We start from the raw sequence: 7,595 nt of genomic DNA on the forward strand, positions 1-7,595 counted from the left end.
TTTGTTAAATGATGAAGAACAATGAAGAGTGTTTCTGTGACTTCCTGACAGACAGGTTCAGTCTGTGAGTGACGTGGGTCTCCGGAAAGTCTAAACTGAGACTGAAATGCCAGTTCAGTGATTTGGAAATAACGTGACAAAGGAAAGACATAGAAAATGGGGCTTAAGGTACAGACAATTATAAGCAAAGGCCCCGAGATAAGCAGAGTCGGATTCTTCTTTGAGGAAGTTGAACAAGTTCTGCAGGGATTGGCCGTGGAAAGCCAGGCAACACGAATCTGGTGAGGTGGGAACCTCCCCAGCGAAAAAAATGCTATCACATGTGCCCATTTTTAGAAGAGTAACGCCCTGCTTAGGATAAACTTGAAGGTGCTATGATTTGAAATGCACATTTTACCAAACCTCAGGCCGACTTAGCTCCCCTAAATCTCTTCCAACAAGCACTGACTTGCTGAATTCTGTTAACTGGCCCATTTCCTGAGGCATCAGAAATATTCAAGTGACAGGTTTCTGAGCTACGATATTCTGTGAGCTCCTCGCGTTACCTGATTATTCAAAGAAGAGAGGACTGAAGAAGTTGTTTCAAAGAAAAATTAGTTACTGGACATTGCTGCTTGCTTCCTTGTCTACGTCTTGCCTGTTTGAGGCCTCTTTGGGACAGCTTGGTTTGGGGCTGTTTCTTCATTACCATGAAAGATGCTTTGTGAGTGAAACAGGGCGCAGAACATGGCTGACTGTGCAAAGACAGCCAGCAGAGCCAGAGTTCCTACAATGGCTGGTAACAGACACCCTCCTTCTCTTACTCCAGAGAGCAGTCAGGTTCTCAAACACTCGTTTGTTACCTTGTGCGCCCCCTACTGGCCCTAGGCCTGCAGAACAAAGGTGTGCCTGAAGGTGAACCTACCCACATTTAGGCCACTGCCAGCATGCCTCCCCACCCTGCCTCCCCACCTCCCCTGACCTCACCCCCACAACTCACAAGCCCATGAAGCACAGTGCTCAATGGCAAACCCTTTTACCTTGCACTTTGTCTCTCGTGTGACCAGTCCTTAAGTTTCTCCATGCCAGAAACTAAGATCCGTACATTTTCCACTTGCCAGGACAACTCCAAAGTGGCCAGTGTTGGTGGGGAACCATTGAAAGGTATACTTGGATGACTCTGGAAGCAATTAGCAATGGAGAATAACAAATACAGGCACGCTCAACTTCATTTGAAAGAGGTGATCACAGATAACGATTTTGCAATATTCTATCTCCAGGTGTTCAATTAATATCTATAAATCCATTGCCCAGTATTTTTTTCATCCAGAAAGGACATTCCATCCTTCCTTTCCACTGCTTTTTTTCCTCAGTGTTAGTGGCCTGGCCTAAAACATTTGACTATGTATAGTTCCCCTTCATTTTTTTCTAAAAGGCAATGGTTCTTTTCAGCATGACAACTATTCAATGTCAAAGAGATGACCATAGCAGCAAGCTAGGACAGTCAGGTCCCTGGTACCCCAGTCCCTGTGACTGAGCCCCTTCGGGCTTTCTGCCCTAACCACAACACCTCGGGTTGTAGTCTCTTTGTTGCTGATACAAGCTCTGAGGGCGTCCCCATGGAGACATAAAAAGGCTTCTGGTTTCTACTTAATAAGGAAACCTGAAAATATACAAGACCCTAAATGCATGGCCTCTGAGAGAATTTTCCCATGGGCCAAATCCAGGTGTAAGAAATAATTAGGAAGGGCACAACCATGATTACATTAAACCCAATGTTACATCTACATGCCTGCGAACAGGGCAGCTTATTCCACACTGTTCCTTGTGCTATGCCTTTGGTTTGTTTCTTCTTTTGTCTTCCATGATAATGCAAATGTTCTGTCTGTGCTCTGGTCTTTTTTGAGTGTCTCCATTTTCTCTGTTGATTGCTTGATCTTCATGACAGCCATGGGGAGAAGACAAAGGACAGAAGGCAAGCAGCTGCCCAGAGTAGAAGAGCTGGTAAGAAGTCCTCCTTTTACCCAACTGCTTACCCTAATGCTGATCTGTTAAAGAAAGATATGAGTTACAAAGAATAGGGAAACTGAGTCAAGGAGAGAAACTATCCAAACAGAATGAAAGCTATCAAGATTCCTGGCAAAACCCCAGATTATCACTAAGCCCCCTGATTGAAACTGTATCAAGTAGAATATGCCCATCCCTTGGGCTTAGGCAATGGCACTTTCTATTTCTCTGATTTTCCACAAGAACTGATATAGAAAGGGATCCTTATAAGAACATGGAGATCCTATGTCCTAAGTGCAATGGTGGTGACGTCAGTATCCACTGGAAGGCAGACTGTTTTATATCAGGTCATTGTAAATACTGGTGGCATCTGTAATGTCTACCAGAGTAACTTAGGGGTTCTGTTCCTAACTTTGATTTTAACTTGTTCCTGGGCCAGTAACTTAGATCCCTACCCTTACCTTAATGCAGTTTTTATAGTTTAATTTCCTTTTTGCAGTGCTGTTTGGAGTTGGAAATTTTTTTTTAAAGCAATATGACTCAATTGAAATCAGATTTCCCCTAAAGAAATAGCACAGATCACAGAACGGCTGAGCCTGAAAATGGCGATACCATGGAGAACCATTTTCCCCTTTGCTACCCCTCTGTCTATCGTAATGATCTGTTTGCCCCAGCCTTACAATGGTGAAGCCATGGTACTCATAAAAGTATATAGAAGTTATTTCTTTCATCTGCAGAAGCTTTGTGGGTGGGATGCATCCTTCAGTACCTATTTAGTACTTCCTGATAATATTAACACTACTTCCTGCCATGACTAGGGTTGCCAAGACATGAATACAGAGATATGAATCTCTAGGGAAATCAGGTTGTTGCAAACAAGGCCAGCCAGTAGGGAGTTGTAGGGGGAAAGGAAACTTAAGAAGTGGGCTTAGTACATCTTTGCCAGTGATTCTCATGTGTGAACCTAAGATGTAAAATTCTGTGGAGAAACATCATCATTTTGGGGATAAGACCCTAGAAGAGAAAACACAGGAAAACGTGATCCGAGAAGAGAAGGGAAGGGTCAAGAACACAGAGTCACAGTAAATTCCTCCTCTCCTACTCATCTAACCTTTGGAATTCTTTTGACTCCATGTCTTTCGGTTTTGTTTTAGCCTGCAAAGTGGGAGATATATTAGAGAGCCCTCTTTATAGCAAGCTTGAGTGTGTGTCAAATGAATATGCATGAGAAGTACTTCACAGAGATCTTAGGCTCTGGTTTTCATGCTGCGGTGCCCACAGCCCCTTTGGCAGTAGCAATACTCTTGCAGGATCTACACAATCATCTTTGCAAAGCAACCGAGACGCTCTGAACACAGGCAAGAACAAGTTGGGGATGACTGCTCCTTCCATGCCACTGCCCAGGGTGGGCTCTGGGGATGCTCAGAGCTCAGAGATGAATGACTGAGTCAATGGGATCAGACATGCTGTACACACATGGCCTCCACTTGTCTTTAGTGTTTTCATGACTGGCCAGTGGCTGATAGAAGAAAGCTTTCTAACATGGCTGGTGAGAAGAAAGAATGAACTGGAAGACAAGATAGGCCATGGATTAACAAGAGACAATTTGGCATTCTGTTGCCTAAAGCAATACTCCTGGAGTTACTAAACTTTTTAAAGACACAGTTTCTCCAAGAAAAAAAAAATTCTTTGATTCCAGGTATGAAAATGAGGAGAGCAGGCAGGGGACTGGGATTTCCAGGGAATTAGTTTTATTTAAGGGACAAGGTTATATAATTGTTCTTATTTTTTGCTTTGGTGGTGGTGGTCACTCTTATTTTCTGTTTGCTTGCCAGTATGTGTGTGCACCATGTGCATGCCTAGTGCCTGTGGAGGGTAGAAGAAGCATCAGATCCCCTCGGATTAGAGTTAGAGACATTGTGACCGCTCTCATGAGTCCTGGGAGGGGTAGCCAGTGTTCTTACTGCTGAGCCATCCCATCCCACAGCTGCTCTGATTCCTGATTGAAGATCTACAATCATCTTTCTGTATGGTTGCAGATATTACTAAGAAGTTTCCCTAGAAATAAAGATCAAAAAAAAAAAAAAAAAAAAAAAAAAAAAAAAAGAAAAAGAAAGAAAGAAAAGAAAGAAAGAAAGAAAAGAAAGAAAGAAAGAAAAGAAAAAATACCAGCTAAAATAACAATACGATCTCTCCTTTCCTCCACCTTCTTCCTAAAAGTTGTCAAAACCAAACACAATAAATGCTATCTGTTCTCCAGAAATAGATCTTTCTGTTTAACTCTTCCCCACCCTTCACTTTGTGAAGTCAAATCATACCGGGGCACTTTAAAATCTGGCAACAGGTTTCCAATGCTCAATCCACCAACCTCAGTACATTAATTAGTTTTCAAGACCTCCAAGCAATAAACATTTCATAGTTCGAGGTCACAGTTTGACTTATTTACAATTGACAAACAACTTGGCAAACTGTGTGCCAGGCCACTCTGTAGATGGGAAGTAAGTTGTCATTGCAGCTAACAAAAGAATCTTTCTTTGCCATCTCACTACAATGGCCCTGCAAATGAACATCGCCTGAATAAAACCCTAACCACGTTTTCACTCTCATTAACCACAGTAGGGTATCACACAATTTGCCTGGCTCCTGCTTAGACCACTGTGCACCACTTTAGCAGCAGCCGTTTGATGGGTTTTATGGCAGGTGATATATGGAGTGGGAGTTTCGGGAGTCGTAAACAGAAGGCACTGTGTATCACAATGTGGTTTAGGGATATAATGACTGTGTTGTAAAGCAAGGGATGACAATACTGCACTAGGCTTGGGGTACTGAACCAATAGACCAAGCAGCTCGAAATAATTCAAGGAAGAAGGAAGATACCCTAGGAAGGTGTGTGTGCACGCACGTATACGCACACAGGGCTGCAGCTCTCTTTCATTAATTACTTCTGATGAATTTGAATAAGAGCTACTAAAACTGAAATAAAGCCGTGTCTCCCTGGGGAAAAAAATAGAACATTGCTCTTTTCTTCTAGGGCATTCTTTTTTCCTGCCTCCTCCGTTGCGTTCTTAACCACGTGCACTGGCAGGGTGATGAGGTGAAGGTAGTCATGGTACAAAAAGAAGAGAGCAGGGGAACTTGGTAGTGGATACGTGCGAAGGAGAAAAGGAAGATCCAAGTAAACTTCCCTTCCTCCCCAGGGAGCCCAGCCACCCAACCAGGAGGTAAGATCTGTTCAGCAGGAGAAGCCCCAACCCCTACAATGGCAGGCAGGTTATTCAGCTCCAGACCTCTCACAGTTCATCTATGAATCCCTCAGGTGTGCAGGATCCTGTCACTTCTAGTCACTTTCCCAGATAGTCTCCAAACAGGGAATTGCATAGGACTTTCTAGGAAAAAATTCATCAGACCAACAAAGGAAACTTTGCGAGTTCTTGGACAACTCAGGAAAGTTCTGTCCCCATTCCCTTTTGGCACACCTTCTTGACAGGTGGTGAATAGCTGACCAGGTAGTAGTTTAAAGGTATGAAGCCATTCTAGTCATCATCTCTGTCACCACCACCACTGCCAGGGAGGCATAAATCAGGGAGGTAACGTACCCTTTGCTCTTGCTCTGTTTTCTCCTTAGTTCCTAAAGAAAAGGAAGGACCGTATCTCCATGGATGAGTATAAATGATGAAAGTAGGAGATCCTGAAAGTCTGTGACCCCTGAGACACAGAGAAAGAAGCACGAACATCTGTTAGTCAATCCCGAGCTTGGCAACCTGTACCTTTGGTCCATAGAAATGTCAGGGAGAAGTGAGTTCTGTCTGAGTGCATAGAATGAACCTAATCTGAACCCAGACAGAAAAGTACCCCCATCTTAAAAAGAACATGGCTCCATGAAAGCATGCCATTCACCAAGTAACAAAGAACTCCAAGTGCTGAAAGCACCCAGGGTTGACTAACTCCAAACAGGACTCACGAAACGTCCCCACCCCTTACTCTCTGCTTAAACTAGAGAGATTGCATTTCATACCAAGCTGAGCTAAATCAGACAGAATGTGTCTAGATAAGCACACTTGCATGTGTGGCCTCAAGGTCAGACCTAAGTTCGTACCACCTTAGATATTAAATCAGGGAAAGCAAATTGCTCAACTATTATTTAAATTAGTCAGTACTACCCTGCCAGGAGAGTCTTGTGCTTACATAGTTCCCATTTGCCTACTACTCCTTCAAATCTGAGAAGTCTCAAAAGAATAAACCTCCCTCTCTCTCTCTCTCTCTCTCTCTCTCTCTCTCTCTCTCACACACACACACACACACACACAATAACCCCACAATTGAATTATAAGCAGGCTGGAGGCACTGAATACTTTTATCTAATGCTGCTGTTCCAATGCTGCTTGACTATGTGGTATGACATGAGTGTGTGTGTTTATGTGTGTGTGTGTGTGTGTGTGTGTGTGTAAAACACACCCATGCTTGTATACATGAATATGTACAATCACCCATGGGTGCTCATGTGGCGGCAGAGATCATCCCCCACCACATTATTCAGGATCCACCTGCTTTTTAAACACGGTTTCTCAGTGAACCAGGAGCTCACCAAGTGTATAGACTGGTTAGTCAGTGAGCTCACTAGATCTTTGTTTCTCGGTCCCACTCACCAGCACTAGGATTATAAATCCACCCCACCAAGCTCAGTTTTCTTGCAGGTTCTGGGATGCTGAACTCAGCTTCTCATGCTTGCTCAAAAAGTACTTAACTTGCTGGGCCATCTCCCTTCTCCCTTCCTTACCCCAGACTTATCTCAACTCCCCTTGTCACTGCCGGGTCCACATCCATCCTCTGCATTTGTGGGACCAAACAGACACAGATTCTCCTTCATGTCTGTCCTCCCCAGCTTTGAGGCTTTGATGCCAAATATGGGCCAGGCACTTAGCCATGATCCATGTGGATCTGCTAAGGCCGTCACTTCATTTCCTTCTCCCTTCTTAACAAGGAAATGACTGACCCACGTGTAACACATATCTATTTATCAACAGATCATAAACCCGGTCTTCTGAGATCGTGTGACAGGTCCCATTAGCTGTAAGCTACCCAATAATGTGTATAATCAGTTGTTAATGGCAATGTGCTATTCCATGGTAACTGGGCCATTAGTGAGTGTCTCTGCTGTCTCCGTGAAGGCAATATTCTACCTGACTGTACCTACCCAGGGAAGCTACGAACACCAATTCTTAGTGGTTCCCCTAGGTGAGAGACAGGGTGCTTCCATAAATCACCCACGATGGACATTCCATGTCCCTTTAAAGTTTGTTTAAAGTCTCTTAAGGGAGCCTGAGTTATATGCAGAAACACATGGCATTTGAACAAAGGCACATGTCCAAGAACCCCAGGTCTTCAAGGTACCTTGAGTCACGGCAAGATAATTGACACTTGAGGCCACCCTAAATCCCAAGTCTTAGAAGTGGATTGTCTTAAGGTCATCCTACATATGAATTCTTTACAAGGTTCCAGTCACTGCTGTTCTGTGTGAAGAAACTTCAACAAGAAACCACAAACTGGGCCGGGCATGGTGGTGCACACCTTTAATCCCAGCACTCGGGAGGCAGAGGCAGGCAAATTTC

General features: G+C 43.9%; 1 pseudogene; it reads left to right on the plus strand.

The window, feature by feature from the left end:
- The first annotated feature begins 1,929 nt into the window (after nucleotides 1-1,929).
- Nucleotides 1,930-7,595, plus strand: part of LOC110330839 — a 132,415-nt pseudogene continuing 126,749 nt past the window's right edge.

Source organism: Mus pahari, chromosome 13 (assembly GCF_900095145.1).
Source record: "Mus pahari chromosome 13, PAHARI_EIJ_v1.1, whole genome shotgun sequence".
In the NCBI taxonomy this organism is placed as follows: Eukaryota; Metazoa; Chordata; class Mammalia; order Rodentia; family Muridae; genus Mus; species Mus pahari.